This window comes from Tupaia chinensis, unplaced genomic scaffold (assembly GCF_000334495.1).
Source record: "Tupaia chinensis unplaced genomic scaffold, TupChi_1.0 Scaffold000199_1, whole genome shotgun sequence".
NCBI classification, from domain to species: domain Eukaryota; kingdom Metazoa; phylum Chordata; class Mammalia; order Scandentia; family Tupaiidae; genus Tupaia; species Tupaia belangeri.
Window position 1 is genome coordinate 2823879 of NW_006159674.1, and position 18034 is coordinate 2841912.

Sequence of the window (18034 nt, forward strand, 5' to 3'; positions counted from 1 at the left end):
GGGGGGATCCAGGCAGATTCTAATTACATTTTTTAAAATATAGAGATCTAATAATATAGTATTCTAATTATTTAAATTTACTATTCTGAGGACTGGCAGGTGGCATGGTGGTTAAGGGCACTGGACTTCCACATGGCCCTGTGGTTTGAGTCCCAGACCTGCTCGCTTGCTTTCTCACTTTCCCTTTCTCTCTCTCTTTCTCTCTCTCACTCTGCCCCTCTCTGGTCAAATTAAAAATAAGTAAATAAATAATTCTTTAAAATAAATTAATTTACTATTCTGCATCTAGTCACTTACACTCACATCTTTAATGATTTTACTGTCTTACTCTGAAATAGCACATGAAACCATATCATTAGTACAGTCAGAATCATACCACACATAGTCAGGAAATGGAATAAAACCCTCTTCTTTCTAAACTGTCATTTACTAGGTGCACTACTGCACATACTGATTGTTCTGGGAGATTCGGTTTAGCAGAATCCCTCATGGCTGAGAGCTGGCAGCTTTCATAGGATTAGCGTGAATGTTAGCCATAACCAATGGGTTTATCAACACAAAACACTATCCTGCAGAAATGTGTTCACATTTAAGCACCACTAATGCAAGGGTGGTTGGTGGGTGACAGCAGACAGCCTCTATGTACCTTCACTTATTCTACTAGAAGGACCAAGAAGAGGATTTCCATTATGTGTCTGAGAGTTATCATTCTCCATTTGGTCTGTGGAAGTACTAGGCTAGTCTGTATGTGACTCCTCCACATACTACTACACACTAGCTTGTAATAAAAGCTATTCATAGTTGATCAATTAAAGCACTCATATTTCTTATCCTAGTCCAGTAATGCCAGCAAATCACTAACCTACACAAGCATGTGAGCAGAATCAAAAAAAAAAAAAAAAAAAACCTTAAACTGAGTTATTCTGGCTCGGACCTGAAGGCTAAGCCATTATTAAAGCAACGTTGGGCAAGAGAGAAGCATCAAAGGGTGCTACTTTTTTAACAAGAATCTTGAGGTCAGAAAATACCCACACAGGTGCCATTCCATAGCCTAAATGGTTAAGTGAATCAGATCCCACATGGTGGACCATAGTTCAAACCCCAGCCCCAGTAGCCTAAGAAACACATTAGGTGCATGTGTGGTGTATGCCCAAAATTCTGACAAAATGGAGAAGGAACTGTGGCATGACCACGCACTGCTAGGGAGTGCTCTCTCTCATCTCTCTCTGGTCAGTGCACATACCTTGTAGAAATTGAAAAACAAAAACAAAGCAAAACAATAAAACAAAAAGACCCCTAACAATTACCAAGGTTTATCAATCTGTGGCCCCTCTCAAGCCAACTTCAGTAAAACACCAATTAGTTGTCCTCACCCAATCCCATCACCAGTCTGCAGTAGACAAACATATGTCCTTCTGCGCATTTCATATTACACATGACTAGAACATAGTTCTTCATATAGATTTCTTCATGTGAATTCAACAACACCCAAACTGGCCCATCCTGGTTCAAGAACGGGAGTCCACTAATCACTATCACTTGCTATGGATATAGGTCAATAAAAATTTGTTAGAAAAATTCCTAAATGTTGGGGCATGGTGGCGCCCGCCCTATGGAAAATTTCCTAAATGTTTACACTGGATTTATGAACTGTCTTCTCATTGGTCAGTGACAAAAAGTATCAGTCTACAGACCAGGTCACACTTTGAAGGAGATTCATGTATGCTGTCAAAATTCTGGAGTCTGGTTTACAAGGTAGCTATGCCTTCTTCCAACTGTGTAACCTCTCTCCTACTGTGGTTTTCTACTCTGTAAAGTCATAGCACCTCCCTCTGGGTTGGTTGTAAAGATAAACTGAAATAGTTCACATAAAGAGCTAATAATCACAGTGCCTTGCATGAATAAGCACTTAAAAGATACAAAAAGCGTTGGTTGGGGAGGGGACATGAACAGGATGATTAGTAAAAGAACCATAAAGCCTTCTATTATGAAGTCCTTTAACTAAAAGAAAAAAATGAACAGAATTAAGATATACCCATGGAAATAAATGTAGTGGAATATAATTTGGGGACCAGCATATGGTATAATGGTTACATCACTGGACTCTTATGTAGTTGACCACAGTTCAAGACCCAGATCCGGAGCCTTAAAATTCATTCATGTTTGTGTGCATGCCCATGGAGGAGAAGGGATTGTAGCATGGCCATCCCCCCAGGGAGACATTTCTCACTTTCTATCTCTCGGTCTCTCTCTGTCTCTCAGGCAAGCATGCACAACCTATAGCAAAAACCTCTCAATAAATAAATAAATAAGAAAAGAGGGAGAGAGTACCTGAAGATGATGGCTAAGAGTTTCCCAGAACTAATGAAAGACATGAATCTATAGGTACTGGAAGAACGATGTACACTAAAGCAGAGGGGAAATTCATGACTGCAGCCATTAATCAGCTATGTAACACTAAGACAAAATCATAACAACTGCCTGAGAGGAAAAAAAATGTGTGATCCACAGAGTAACTAAGATGGGTAATCACTTTTCAACACCAACAGAGAAAGAGACAGTGTGAAATATAGGACACCAAGAAAAACTGTCTTTCAAGACAGATGCAAAACTTATTTCTGGGAATAGCCCATGGCCTGGTGGTTAAGGTGACTGGATTCCACATGACTGATTGTGTGCGTCAAGTCTTGGACCCTGTGGCTTGAGAAACACATCAGGCTTAGAAAGATGGGATAAAGGAGGTGAAAACTTAACCATAACATAATTAAGTAAAATGTGAAGAGGCCCTAACTTTACATCACTATAACAATTCAGTTACAAATAATGATTATACATGTCCATGTTTATTATTTTGACATATTTAGAAAAATAGCTAGTCCATTCTTCAAACACCAGCTCTACTACGGCTGGAGGCATGTCCCAACTTACAAATGCCCTACAATTTATAAATGTTCTAATTTACATGTTGGTTGTTGGGATAACATTTTCTATTACTACAACATAAATTGCAGTTAAATTCCCAAGGCCAGCTTCCAAAAACTCACTCATGCCATGATGTAAATGAGTTATACTACAAGAAGAAAGCCTGAATCTGGGTTCTAAAAGCAAAGAGATTCTATGAAAGTAGGAGAAAAGAAAAAAATTTTCTCTCCTCTTTAAGTATTGAACCAGGTTAAGGTGCAATTTTCAAAATTGTCCCTGTATTTTCTCATTTTTTCTCTCAAGATTCCTTATGACCTATTGTTTCACTTACCAGATGTGCAATACACTCAAACTATTTACGTTCCCAACACCCAAACAATCCTATCCCCATAATTAATCATGTTCCCAAATCTACTATCTTCTTTCCCAATCAAGACCCAGATCCGGAGCCTTAAAATTCATTCATGTTTGTGTGCATGCCCATGGAGGAGAAGGGATTGTAGCATGGCCATCCCCCCAGGGAGACATTTCTCACTTTCTATCTCTCGGTCTCTCTCTGTCTCTCAGGCAAGCATGCACAACCTATAGCAAAAACCTCTCAATAAATAAATAAATAAGAAAAGAGGGAGAGAGTACCTGAAGATGATGGCTAAGAGTTTCCCAGAACTAATGAAAGACATGAATCTATAGGTACTGGAAGAACGATGTACACTAAAGCAGAGGGGAAATTCATGACTGCAGCCATTAATCAGCTATGTAACACTAAGACAAAATCATAACAACTGCCTGAGAGGAAAAAAAATGTGTGATCCACAGAGTAACTAAGATGGGTAATCACTTTTCAACACCAACAGAGAAAGAGACAGTGTGAAATATAGGACACCAAGAAAAACTGTCTTTCAAGACAGATGCAAAACTTATTTCTGGGAATAGCCCATGGCCTGGTGGTTAAGGTGACTGGATTCCACATGACTGATTGTGTGCGTCAAGTCTTGGACCCTGTGGCTTGAGAAACACATCAGGCTTAGAAAGATGGGATAAAGGAGGTGAAAACTTAACCATAACATAATTAAGTAAAATGTGAAGAGGCCCTAACTTTACATCACTATAACAATTCAGTTACAAATAATGATTATACATGTCCATGTTTATTATTTTGACATATTTAGAAAAATAGCTAGTCCATTCTTCAAACACCAGCTCTACTACGGCTGGAGGCATGTCCCAACTTACAAATGCCCTACAATTTATAAATGTTCTAATTTACATGTTGGTTGTTGGGATAACATTTTCTATTACTACAACATAAATTGCAGTTAAATTCCCAAGGCCAGCTTCCAAAAACTCACTCATGCCATGATGTAAATGAGTTATACTACAAGAAGAAAGCCTGAATCTGGGTTCTAAAAGCAAAGAGATTCTATGAAAGTAGGAGAAAAGAAAAAAATTTTCTCTCCTCTTTAAGTATTGAACCAGGTTAAGGTGCAATTTTCAAAATTGTCCCTGTATTTTCTCATTTTTTCTCTCAAGATTCCTTATGACCTATTGTTTCACTTACCAGATGTGCAATACACTCAAACTATTTACGTTCCCAACACCCAAACAATCCTATCCCCATAATTAATCATGTTCCCAAATCTACTATCTTCTTTCCCAAACAAAACAAAACTAGCTAGCTAAGCTTTCAGCTAGCAACTGAGAAGAAAGCAATCTGATTGATCCTAGTTATACTAAAATGTCAAAGAATTTTTCCTAACCTTGATGACTGTTTTGGGGGAATAAAAAGAGCATTATAGGATCCCTGACTATTTTTATCTAAACAAGTTCATTCAATCAGTTATCTATTGCCATGCAAAAAAAAAAAAAAAAAAACCCAAACTTTGGACTTAGAAACAACAATTCATTCTTTGTGATCACTCCAGGGGTTGGCGGGTAGTTCTTTGGCTACTTTTACTGTACTTACTCATGAGGCTGCATTCAGTGGGAGTTTCAGCTGAGCTAGAGACCAAGATCAAAGCCAAGATCAAGGGACAGGAAATGGACCCCACCTTTCAATAACAAGTAATATAGATCTCAGATATATATGTAATATGTAAAAGACATCAGACAAAAAAGGTCTGTGCCTAAAAACCTCAAACCACACCCACTTGTGACGAGCGTCACAAACTACAGACAAATGCAATGGGAGAAATGACATTAGTGTGCCATGTTTGTGATCCATATCGCTGATTAACTTAATGCAAGCTCTTCACGTTGATGGAATTACTAACTCTAAAGTACATTTTAGCTCAGATGTACTTAGCTACTGGGGGATATTATTCTCTGCTCTTGAAAGATTTTTTTTTTAATTAGTTTGTTTAACTTTATTTATTTTTTAGTTTGACCAGAGGGAGACAGAGCGCACATGAGAGAGAAAAAGAGGGAGGGAGGGAAAGCGAGAAAGCAAATCACTAAGTCCAGGGCTCAAACCATGGTCGGCCATGTAGGAGTCCAGTGCCCTTAACCACCATGCCACCTGCTAGCTCTAAAAGATGTGTTCTTAAAACTGAAGCCCCTATCACTTATCTTTTCTTTTTTTCCACAATAAAATCACCAATGTCACATCCTCTTTATCTCTTTTTTTTTTTTTGAGAGAGAGATTTTTGCTATAAGGCGCGTGCGCTCGCCAGACAGACAGAGAGAGACAGAGAGACAGAAAGCGAGAAATCACCCCCCAGGGGGGATGGCCACGCCGCAGTCCCTTCTCCTTCATTCTCCTCTCGGGATCTTGGGCACACACGCACACGCACCCGGCGTGAGTTTTAAGCCACCGGGTCCAGGACGTGAACCGCGGTCGACTACATGGGAGTCCAGCGACATAGCCATTACACTAACTGCTGGTCCCACACCCTTTTTATCTCTACCTATACCCAACACTGAGGCTTCCAAACCTGCAGCAAAGGCTAGGGGTTAGAAAGAAAACCCATGGCATTTAGTCCCACCTTGGAGGTAGACTGACTATAAAGTGACTGTGGATAGATATGAGATTCTATAATTGAATACCACCATGCAACATTCATGTGTGCCTAAAGCAAAGCTTCCCTACAACAGAACTAATGGACCTTTTTTTTTTTATCTTTTTTTTTTTTTCCTGGAGAAAGAATTTTGCTACAGGGTACATGTGCTTGTCAGAGAAACAGAAAGCGAGAAATCACCCCCCTAGGTTGGATGGCCATGCTGCAATGCCTTCTCCTCCATTCTCCTCTCAAGATCTTGGGCGTGCACGCACATGTGCCTAGCATGAGTTTTAGGTTGCCAGATCTGGGACTCGAACCATGGCTGACTACGTGGGAGTCCAGTGATGTAACCATTATGCCATCTGCTGGTCCCCAGGAACCATGGACTTCTAAGCATGTCTCCATTGCTTCTGACATGGGCAAGTCAATCTCAACACTAGTCCCAGAAGGTACTCACCATCCACTCCTAACTTAATCGTACATCCCTAATCAGAAGAGCTGCTCAGTAGGAAGAGAAGCAATATTCATTAGATTTTTAAAATTTAATTGAACATGTACGACAAAGCATCTTCTACAATGCAAGCGCTGTGAGAATGTGGCAGCGAACACTACAAACACTGTCCCTGCCCTGAAGGGGTATATAATCCCCCTAGCAATTAAAGAAAAGCCATGTCATTAATCCATACATTTAGCAATCAGCCTCAGAATGATCTTGCCTTGACTGCATAAATAGCCTGAAGAATAACAAGATTTCAATTGGGATTAAGCTGCACAGTGGAAAAGACAAGTTCAATCAGCCCTCAGTATCTGTGGGGGTTTGATTCCAGGACTCCTGTGAATATAAAACTTCGTGAATATAAAAATCCCTTATATACAGTGATGTATTGAGTCGGAAAAGTCATGACGCATTTTCCTGGTTTTGTATGCAAAAATGCATTATGACTTTTCCAATCACTCAACGGTATTCACATATATAACCTGCCAGCACCCTCCTCCATATTATAAAATCATCTTTATGGTTCTTATAATACCTAACACGATGCAAATGCTATGTGAACAGTTACACTGTACCATTTAGAAGATAACAAAGGGGGGAAAGTGTGTATATGTTCAGTACTCACTGAATTGTCACGGGCCTAACTGTGTAATACATAGCAGAAACAATACATTTCTCAACCACAGTTGGCTGAATCTGTGGACAGGAAGCCTGCAGATACGGAGGGCCAACTAACTGCACAGTAACAGATCAAATATAGGAGACCTGAGGCCTGGTGCATAAGCACTCAAATAATGCTGGATAGTGAAGAGCACAAACATATCCAAATGTACAAACTCACATGTATGTATATGTGTGTTCATTTGCTGTATATAGGATACATATATAGAACATATGTACCATACACACACACTATACATATATACACACATTTATACACACACACACACACACACACACACATATACACACATATATAAATTCATATTGGGTTGTTGGGAAATTCCTAATGCTTTTTTCCATAGAAAAATATGTCATGATTTTCCCAACAACTGAATATATGTAAGCATACATACTATATAAGTGCATATATATGCTTATATGTACTGCACACATATATACATACTATAGTACATACAATGTGTGTATATAGCTCTGTGTGTATATAGAGAGTGTATGTGTATGTGTGCACATAGAGGCGTTTCCAAAAGTTCATGAAAACGTATACTGTGAAAAAAACTGCAGAATTCTTCAAAATTTCAAAACTCTGTAACACCAAAATGAACTCATACTTTAATTCCATTTTTCCACAAACCTGAAGTCCCTTCGTTTATTTGTTTATCTCTATGGAATATAACACTTGATAAGGGCAGGCCAGTGGTTAAGTATTGAGTGTATCCCTGGCACTGTGGCAGGCTCTTCTACACATTAACTCTTCTAATGTACATACTGACACCACAAATTTCAGGCCCACGTCACACGTGAGAGAGGCCAACCAACCGAAGAATCTGAGCTACTGAGCATAAGGGCTACCAATCAAACTGAAGCCCTGGACTGGCTGAAAAGCTTCTAGTTCTATGGCCTAATCTCCATGTGCCAGTAATGATGGCCTTCGGTGATGCGAGAGCTGCAGCATCATGCTCCAAGAGCCAAAAGCCACTGCCTTGCAACTGAAGCCAACATTATTTGTGCTACCGCACAGCCCCAGAGCAGCACAAAGCAGCTCATCTTTGGGAAGAGATACCCTGTAATTTTCTTTCCCAAACTGAGGATAACTTGACGCTGGGTGATTGACAAGTAATCTTGAAGAACTACAAAGCAGCCACTTTCTGCTATTGCTACCATCACTTTGAGCAGGAGAAAACATACTTTCAGACGGCATACACACCACATATAGTGTTCCTGCCTGTTGATGGAGGGCTCTGATATTTTAACTTCATTCCACAGTCTTCTTTCTTCCTCTTTCAGATATAGAATAAAGGCCAATCTATTGAGGTTAAGGGAGGACCTGTCAAAGAGGCTGCAGGGACCAACTGCCACAAGCAAGCCACTGAGGATATGGATCAGGTCTATAAAGAAACTGCAGGGTATGTAAAGTCATGCTCTCGTGTGTAGGAAACCATTGTGGTAAGCCGCACAGGTATTATAGAAAAGCCCAGCCTACAAGGTTGGCCCCTAGCTAATGACTGGAAACTTGGATTTGGGGAGCATTCCCCTCACCCTGATAGAAATGAGCTCACTGTGCCTAAACTTGACCAATAATACAGTTTATGACCACCACCAAATTTCTTTTGAGCAATTGCAATTTTGGTACCTGCTGGGGTGTAAAGTGCCTACATGACCAGCTCCCGATAAAATCATGAGTGCACAGTATCTACTGAGCTTCCCATGCGTTAGAATTCAAAGGAGGAATTCCAGTTTGTTAGAATTCAAAGGAGGAATTTAGCATATCCTGTGACTCTACTGGGAGGAGACTCCTGGAAGCTCATGCTTGGTTTCCTCCAGATTTCGTCTCATCCACCTTTTCCTGATGCTGATGTTGCTTTGTAGTTTTTGCTGTAATAAATCTAAGCCATGAGTCTTACTAGATACTGAGTTCTGTGAATACTCCTAGCAAATCCTCAAATCTGGGGTGGTTCTAGGGACACTCAAATACTCTGTTCCTAAAAAGAATGCCTGTTGATTATTTTTCAAATGCCAAAAGGAATCCGAGAAAAGAGCATGGAATCCTGTCCTAATAACCCCAGGGCATTGGAACAAACTATAACCTAAGTCTTAGTTAAGTGTACCTTGACTGCTTATTAAGAGGTTCACAAGATGACTTAGAAAAAGCACCCAGGAAACCAGCAGTTAGCGTAATGGCTATGTCGCTGGACTCCCACGTAGTCGACCACGGTTCGTGTCCCGGACCCGGTGGCTTAAAACTCACGCCGGGCACATGTGCGTGCGTGCCCAAGATCCCGAGAGGAGAATGGAGGAGAAGGGATTGCGGCATGACCATCCCCCCTGGGGGGGGTGATTTCTCGCTTTCTGTCTCTATGTCTCTCTCTGTCTGTCTGGCGAGCGCATGCGCCCTACAGTGAAAAATCTCTCCAAAAAAAATAAAGAAAGAAAAAGCACCCAGCATCTACGGACTCTTAGCTGATGATGTACTATCTCCAATTGGAGCTCACAATTCCGCTTCAAACATATCCCCAAACACACCTCTTGACTTCTTCCCATCTTGCCTAAGCTGCTAGGCACCTAGACGCTCAAGCCGAAACCAAGGAGTTTCCCTGGTCTTTCTTTCTCTCAGTGCCCTGTGCCCATTTAGGCCATCAGAAAGTCCTGGGACCAGATCTGGAATGTCTCTTTCTAGCCATCCCATTGCCTCTGTTCCAGCTACCACCTCATCAGGTGTACAAAGGTTGCCTAAGAAGGCTTGCAGATTCTTCCAGCCTCAATCTCATACAATCTGAACTCCATTCTGCAACCAGAGAATTCTGAGAGATGGACATCGATGACTTGATTACCCTGCTTCAAAGCTCCAATGGCTTCCCCCAGCACTCACAAACAGGGAGTCATTCCTAAAGTCTACCAGGCCTCCCACGATGGAGTTTCTGCTTGTCCCGCCAATGCTCAGGACACTCCAGCAGCACCGGCGTATCTGTGGCCAAACACACCAGGATCTGTGGCCAAACACACCAGTCTTATGATTCCTGCTTGGGGAACTGGGCACTAGCCAGAGTCTTGGCCACACAGCAGACTGGATACCTGTCACTTCTTATCTCCTCAAAAAAGCCATCTCCGCCACCCAACCTAGTCAAGCTCTCACTCACTCACCACTCGACTACACAGTTTTTTCTCTTTACCGGAGTACCCACCGCCTTCAGGATTGATCTTACCTTTCAACTTTGTCTCCCTGTCACTACTACCTACTTGCATGTGTACTTAAAGAGGTAGAACAGGGTCTTCTGGTGACTGTTGTAGCTTTAGAGCCTAGACCTTTGCATCCCCCACCCAAACACACATTGGTTCATTAACTAAAGTTCAAAAAACTAAGTTCTTGTGATAGAAAAACAATTATGGTACTACCACTGATCTTAGAACAGTTCACAAACTAGTAACTCTAGGTCCTTAACAGCTTTTCATACCCCAGCATCCATTTTCACAGACACTTTTAATACCCAAACAGAGCCCTACATTTAGTAGCTCTAGCTCTTCCATTTTTCAGTCCTACCACCATGCTGGATAATGGACTGACCTATAGCAAACATTAAGTGACCAGCCTGCAGTGTGAACTGTCTTCATCCTCTTTCTTTTTTTAGGTTTTGTGTCATAGGATTCATGGGCTCACTAGAGAAAGAGAATGACAGATACACAGAGAGGCAAAGTGATACATCACCTCCCAGAGGGTTGGCCATGCCATAATCCCTTCTCCTTCATTTTCTCTCAGGATTCTGGACACACATGTAGGCACAGCCAGCATGACTTTCAAGTCACAGGGTCCAGAACTCTAACTGCAGTCAACCACATGAGAATCCAGCACCCTAACCACCATGCCACCTGCTAGCACCCAAGTCTTTATCCTCTTTTTGTAACAGGACCCTCTTACATTCCAACTGGACATGTGACCACCAGCTCGATTACATATTGCAACCTCTCCGGCAGCCAGGTAAGGTTATGGGACAAGTTTCTAACAAACAGGAGGTGAATAGAACCGGCATGCAATTTTGGAACCACATCTTTATTTATTTATTTATTTATTTTCTGTATGGAACACTGCACAAATTTGCCTGCCGTCCTTAAACACAGGCCATGTTAACCTTCTCTGTATCGTTCCAATGCTAGTACATGTGCAGCTGCAACCACATCTTTAAAAGGAAAAGTGGTTATCATCTATATTCATTCCTCCATCCCAAAGGCTGGAATCAGACCTGGAAGTTGTAAGCTGGCTCCTACCATAAAGGCAAGGTGAACATCCCATGAGATGGTAGAACGACGGGATAGGAAGACCCCAAACCAACAAATGACCTCATAGAGAAAAGTCACCCACCTACCCTGGACTGCTTAACTGGAACATAAAAGCAAAATAAACTCTGAACCACTGAATTTTGGAGTCTCCCTCTCAATCGCTTAGCCTCTACCCTAATAAAATTCCTGAAACAAAAAGCCATCAGTATGACAAGAGAGAACAGTGAAAACCTTATCTGAAATACACTAAAATTAAGAAGGCAAAATACTTTTATGTATGCATATTTTGATCCCATAAAGTTATTTAACAGGAACATATAAATAGAACACATTCATGTAATATTATGAATTACAAAACTTTATTATATTACATAAATGTACGCAAGTATCGTGGAGGCCAGATGGTGGCAAAGCAGTGATGTAATGGAACCTACATGGGAAGGTCCTGGGATCACATCCCAGGATAAAGTCCTCCGTCTATGCACCAGGCATGTGTGGCATGCCCCTGAGCAGGGTGGCAAGACAATGGTGGATTGCAGCATGAAGACCTTGTTGGCAGTGTTCGTCTGTGTGTCTTTCTCATAAAAGAAACATTAAACTATTGTGTATATAAATAATTGTAAATATTTTTTAAATGAACTAAACTGTGCCTAAGAAATGCTTAGCAGTGCGTCAGAAGTTAAGTCTAGTTTGTTGGGGCCATTAGTGGGCGTGGTGGTTACAGTGCTAGATCCCACATAGCTGACGCCACAGTTTCATACCAGGCATGTGTGTGTGCATGCGCCCAAATCCCAAGAGGAGAATGGAGAAGATTCTGTGGCATGGCTATCCCTCCTGGGTAGTGATTTCTCACTTTCCTATTCTCTTTGTCTCTCTCTCTCTCTGGCACATACAACCTATAAAAAACATTCTTTTTAAAAAAAAAAAAAAGGATCAAATATCCCTTACCAGAAATACTCAGGACCAGAAGTGCTCTGGATTTTGGGTGTGTGTTTGTTTTTTTTCCAGATTTTGTAATATTTGCACATATATAATGAGATTATCTTGGAGACAGGACCCAAGTCTAAACACGAAATCCATTTATGTTTTATGTATACTTTATACACATGCCTGGAAGCAATCTGCATGATATTTTTGTTCTGCAGTATTTTGAGTGTGAAATTTGCTGCTTGTGGCATCATGTCAGTAGACAAAATTTCCAGATTTTGAAGCATTTCAGATTTCTGGATTAGAGATGTTCAGCCATTCAGTGCTCTTCCTCCCACATAATCATCCTGCCTTGAGAGCGGGTGGAGAATCTACGCTGCTTTTCACAGTCACCCCCACAGAAGTACAGTCATCTCTCAGTTCCCATGGTGGATTGGTTCCAAGATCCCCCCCAAACCAAAGTCCTTAGGCACTCAAGTTTCCAATAGAAAATGGTGCATCTTTGCGTATAAATGATGCGTATTTGTTCTGATACTTTAAGTGATCTCTAAATTATGTGTAATACCCAATACAACATAAACACTATTAATACACAGAACATTATACTATATTTTATCTTTTTAAATTACTGTATCTGTTCTTTTTTAATGCTTATTTTTCCTGAATATTTTGATCAACAGTGAGCTTAATCCACAGATGCAGAACCCCTGGATATAGAACCTGCGGATATATAGACAGCTGACTGTGTTCTCCAACCTCGTTTGCTACTTGGCAGGAAAAAAGGACAGCACGACAAATTCTCTCCCTAAAGTAAAAAGCCGCTGCATCAAAGGACTTACAGGGAGGAAAGGAAAAAGAATAGATTACAGAAAATTAGAACTCTCGAATATAAAGGAAGTAAGTGGCCAATTACAAAAGGATGTTATCCATCTGTTTTGAACTCTACATTTATTCATTTTATAAACTGGTTCACAGATTGGCCCCATGTCCTAGCGATTAAGGAAGCCAGATCACACACGGCTGACTTCATGGTTTGAATCCTGGCCTTGGCAGCTTGGAAAACACAGCAGGCAGGTGTACATGTGTGCCCAACATCCCGACAGAGTGGAGAAATGGAGAACGGATCATGGCATAACTACAGCACTGAGGGGTGCTTTCTCTCTGTCTCTGCATTGTTCCCTGGGAAGCGCAGGTACACTCTAGACATTAAAAAAAAAAAAAAACTGGTTCACATTCCTCATCCCGGTTACTATATTGCATTTTCTGTAATTAAAAATTCCTCTAAAATGTTTTGATGTCACAAATATCCTATCTCACTGAAGTGTCAAGCCATGCCCTGACTGCCTATCATTCCTTCTAGTGATCTCTAACTTTTCTGCCATAAGAATTACAACAACATGCTTGAACAGTGTCAGATTCTGTACCAGCTGGAAGTTCTGTCCGGCAGATTCCCCAACCGTGGGTATCAGTAATCAGTTAAGACATGGGAATTCAAACCACCTGTTTTCTAAATTTGTAGCTGCAAAGCCACGTCCATTTTCTGTGCAGCTGCAGGTGAGAAAGTGCTAGTCAATCTACTTCCTGTTTACTGCTTGCTTATTCAAGTCTAGAGGTTTGGCTTCTGAACATTGACTTTCTATGGAAATCAACCTCTCAAAAGGGGGTGAAAGGCCTAATGTTTTGGTGTAACTAGAAGGATGGTTTCATGAGTTGAGGGTTGATGTATAGAGACTTTGTGGGTTTCAAAGGACGGAAGGATGGAAGGTTTAACTTCTAGCAAGGGGCTAACGTTCTGCATAAAGGTTTTTTTTTTCCCCCTAATGTTTTTGCCATAGGGCACATGCATTTGTTGGAGACAGTCAGTGATAGGAAAAGTGAGATATCATTCCCCCTAGGAGGGATGGCCATGTGCAATCCCTTCTTCTCTAGGGATTTTAGGCATATACACACACACACATGTCTTACATGAGTTTCAAGCTGCCAGGTGTGAAACTATACCACCTGCTTGTCCATCAACATAAAGTTTCCTATTCTGGTTGGATATAAAGACATAGTAGTTGGTACCAGCAGAGGAGTAATGATTACACTGCTGGACTCCCACATAGTTGACCATGGTTCGAGTCCCAGACCCAGCGGTTTAAAACTCATGCTGGGTGCATGTGTGTGCATGCACAAATCCTGGAGAGAATGAAGGAGAAAGAATTGCAGAGTGGCCATTCCCCCTAGGGGGGTGATTTTTTCAGTCCTTCTGTATCTCTGGCAAGCACATGTGCCCTATAACGAAAATCTCTCTAAAAAATTTTTTTTAAACAATAAAAGATACCATGGTCAAACTATGTCACCACCTTGACAGCCAGAGTTGAGTTTATTCATCCAGTCAAAAGGGAGAAGTGAAAGAGAAGGGATAAAATGAAAAAGAAGATCACATTAGGTAAGACATGAGAAGTAACTCTCCCCAGCACAACTTCCAAGAAACCTTGTTTAATTGCCTTTAGAAATTCAGGTTTTAAAAAACTAGCACAAATCCTCAATCCTTTGAACATAAAATACAAAAGACTGAACACCAAAAACTAAAACCATTTGGCAAGAAACCAGCCAGACTGACAAAGCTAATGTGAACAGACGTGAGGCTCTTTGCAGTTTTATCTTCACACTTGGTGCTACTGTCCCTATGCTTTGCTGATGCGTTGGACGTTTTGACCCACTGGAGAGTCCAGTTTTACATGGTGATTTTGTGCTCTCTACCTTGTCCATATCCCCAACTCCCTGTCATGAGTGGAACTCTGTCCTTAAAAAAAGACATGCTGGGGACCAGCAGTTAGCGTAATGGCTATGTCGCTGGACTCCCACATGGTCGACCGCGGTTCGCATCCCGGACCCGGTGGCTTAAAAACTCACGCCGGGCGCGTGTGCGTGCATGCCCAAGATCCCGAGAGGAGAATGGAGGAAAAGGGATTGCGGCGTGGCCATCCCCCCTGGGGAGTGATTTCTCGCTTTCTGTCTCTATGTCTCTCTCTGTCTGTCTGGCGAGCGCACACGCCCTGTAGTGAAAATCTCCCCAAAAAAAAAAAAAAAAAAGGCAAGCTGAAGTCCTAACCCCAAGGACCTACAAATGTGACCTTGTTTGGAAATCAGGTCTCTGCAGATATAATTAAGTTGAGATGAGGTCATTATCTTCTCTAGGGATTTTAGGCATATACACACACACACATGTCTTACATGAGTTTCAAGCTGCCAGGTGTGAAACTATACCACCTGCTTGTCCATCAACATAAAGTTTCCTATTCTGGTTGGATATAAAGACATAGTAGTTGGTACCAGCAGAGGAGTAATGATTACACTGCTGGACTCCCACATAGTTGACCATGGTTCGAGTCCCAGACCCAGCGGTTTAAAACTCATGCTGGGTGCATGTGTGTGCATGCACAAATCCTGGAGAGAATGAAGGAGAAAGAATTGCAGAGTGGCCATTCCCCCTAGGGGGGTGATTTTTTCAGTCCTTCTGTATCTCTGGCAAGCACATGTGCCCTATAACGAAAATCTCTCTAAAAAATTTTTTTTAAACAATAAAAGATACCATGGTCAAACTATGTCACCACCTTGACAGCCAGAGTTGAGTTTATTCATCCAGTCAAAAGGGAGAAGTGAAAGAGAAGGGATAAAATGAAAAAGAAGATCACATTAGGTAAGACATGAGAAGTAACTCTCCCCAGCACAACTTCCAAGAAACCTTATTTAATTGCCTTTAGAAATTCAGGTTTTAAAAAACTAGCACAAATCCTCAATCCTTTGAACATAAAATACAAAAGACTGAACACCAAAAACTAAAACCATTTGGCAAGAAACCAGCCAGACTGACAAAGCTAATGTGAACAGACGTGAGGCTCTTTGCAGTTTTATCTTCACACTTGGTGCTACTGTCCCTATGCTTTGCTGATGCGTTGGACGTTTTGACCCACTGGAGAGTCCAGTTTTACATGGTGATTTTGTGCTCTCTACCTTGTCCATATCCCCAACTCCCTGTCATGAGTGGAACTCTGTCCTTAAAAAAAGACATGCTGGGGACCAGCAGTTAGCGTAATGGCTATGTCGCTGGACTCCCACATGGTCGACCGCGGTTCGCATCCCGGACCCGGTGGCTTAAAAACTCACGCCGGGCGCGTGTGCGTGCATGCCCAAGATCCCGAGAGGAGAATGGAGGAAAAGGGATTGCGGCGTGGCCATCCCCCCTGGGGAGTGATTTCTCGCTTTCTGTCTCTATGTCTCTCTCTGTCTGTCTGGCGAGCGCACACGCCCTGTAGTGAAAATCTCTCCAAAAAAAAAAAAAAAAAAAAGGCAAGCTGAAGTCCTAACCCCAAGGACCTACAAATGTGACCTTGTTTGGAAATCAGGTCTCTGCAGATATAATTAAGTTGAGATGAGGTCATTAGGGTGGGCCCTAATCCAACATGACTAGTAATGTCCCTTAAAGAAGGAAAACAGACTCAAACACACAAGGAGAAGATGGCCACGTCACAGCAGAGGCAGAGACTGAACTGCGACAGCTCCAAAGACTGTCTGGTGTGGGACCAGAAAATGGCGTAATGGTTACACCTCTGGACTCCCATGTAGTCAACTGTGATTGAAGTCCCAGATCCAGTGGCTTAAAATTCACACCGGGTACATGTGAACGCATGCCCAAAATCCCAAGAGCTGAATGGAGGAAAAGGGACTGCAGTGTGCCCATCCTCCCTGGAGGGTGATTTCTCGCTTTCTGCCTTTCTATCTCTGCCTCTCTGTTGAGCACATGCAGCCTACAGCAAAAGCAAAATTAAACAAAACAAACAAACAAAAACCTCTCTTTAAAAAAAAAGGGGGGGAAGTGGGGGAAGGAAATAAATGCCTGCAGCTACCAGAAACCAGAGTCAAAGAAGATCCTCCCACTAGAGGCTTCAGAGGGAACATGGCTCTTGCCAGCACCTTGATGGGGGATTTACAGCCTCCAAAAATATGAGAGGATAAATTTCTATTGTATGTATGTATGTATGTATGTATGTATGTATGTAAAGACTTTTTTTGGGGGGGGAGAGATCTTCACTATAGGGCGCGTGCGCTCGCCAGACAGACAGAGATAGACATAGAGACAGAAAGCGAGAAATCACCCCCCAGGGGGGATGGTCACACCGCAATCCCTTCTCCTCCACTTTCCTCTTGGGATCTTGGGCACGCACGCACATGTGCCTGGCGTGAGTTTTAAGCCACCGGGTCCAGGACGCGAACCGCAGTCGACTACGTGGGGGTCCAGCAACATAGCCATTACGTCAACTGCTGGTTCCCTATATGTATGTATGTAAAGACTTTTGTCATAGGGCTTATGCCCTCACCGTCTACGGGAAAGTGATAAATTCACTCCCAGGGTGGCGGGGGGGATGGCCATGCCACAATCCCTTCTCCTCCATTCTGTTGGGATTTTGGATGCACACGCATACACACCACCCAGTGTGTTTCAAGCCATCAGGTCCGGGACTCAAACATGGTCGACCATGTGGGAGTCTAGCGCCTTAACTACAACAACACCTGCTGGTCCAAAATTTCTGTTTTAAGCTACCCAGTCTATAGTACAATTGTTACAGCAGCCCTGGGAAAACTAATACACCCCCTACCACCACCACCATCCAAAGAAAATTTGATTCTAAAACTCATCTGGTCCCTGAATAAGAGGCTATGGACCTGTATTGTAACATGTCACTTCATTCTGAAT

At 42.0% G+C, this 18034-nt stretch overlaps 1 protein-coding gene and 1 non-coding gene across 2 annotated transcripts in view; both read right to left on the reverse strand.

Moving 5' to 3' along the window:
• The window catches only part of CCDC6 (coiled-coil domain containing 6), a gene marked incomplete at its 5' end in the record, with an annotated part of 134956 nt that overhangs the window by 70038 nt on the left and 46884 nt on the right, over positions 1-18034 (reverse strand).
• On the reverse strand, positions 11162-11265 carry LOC114007582 (U6 spliceosomal RNA). Its single transcript, XR_003549187.1, has one exon. It is a non-coding gene; the product is annotated as a U6 spliceosomal RNA (small nuclear RNA).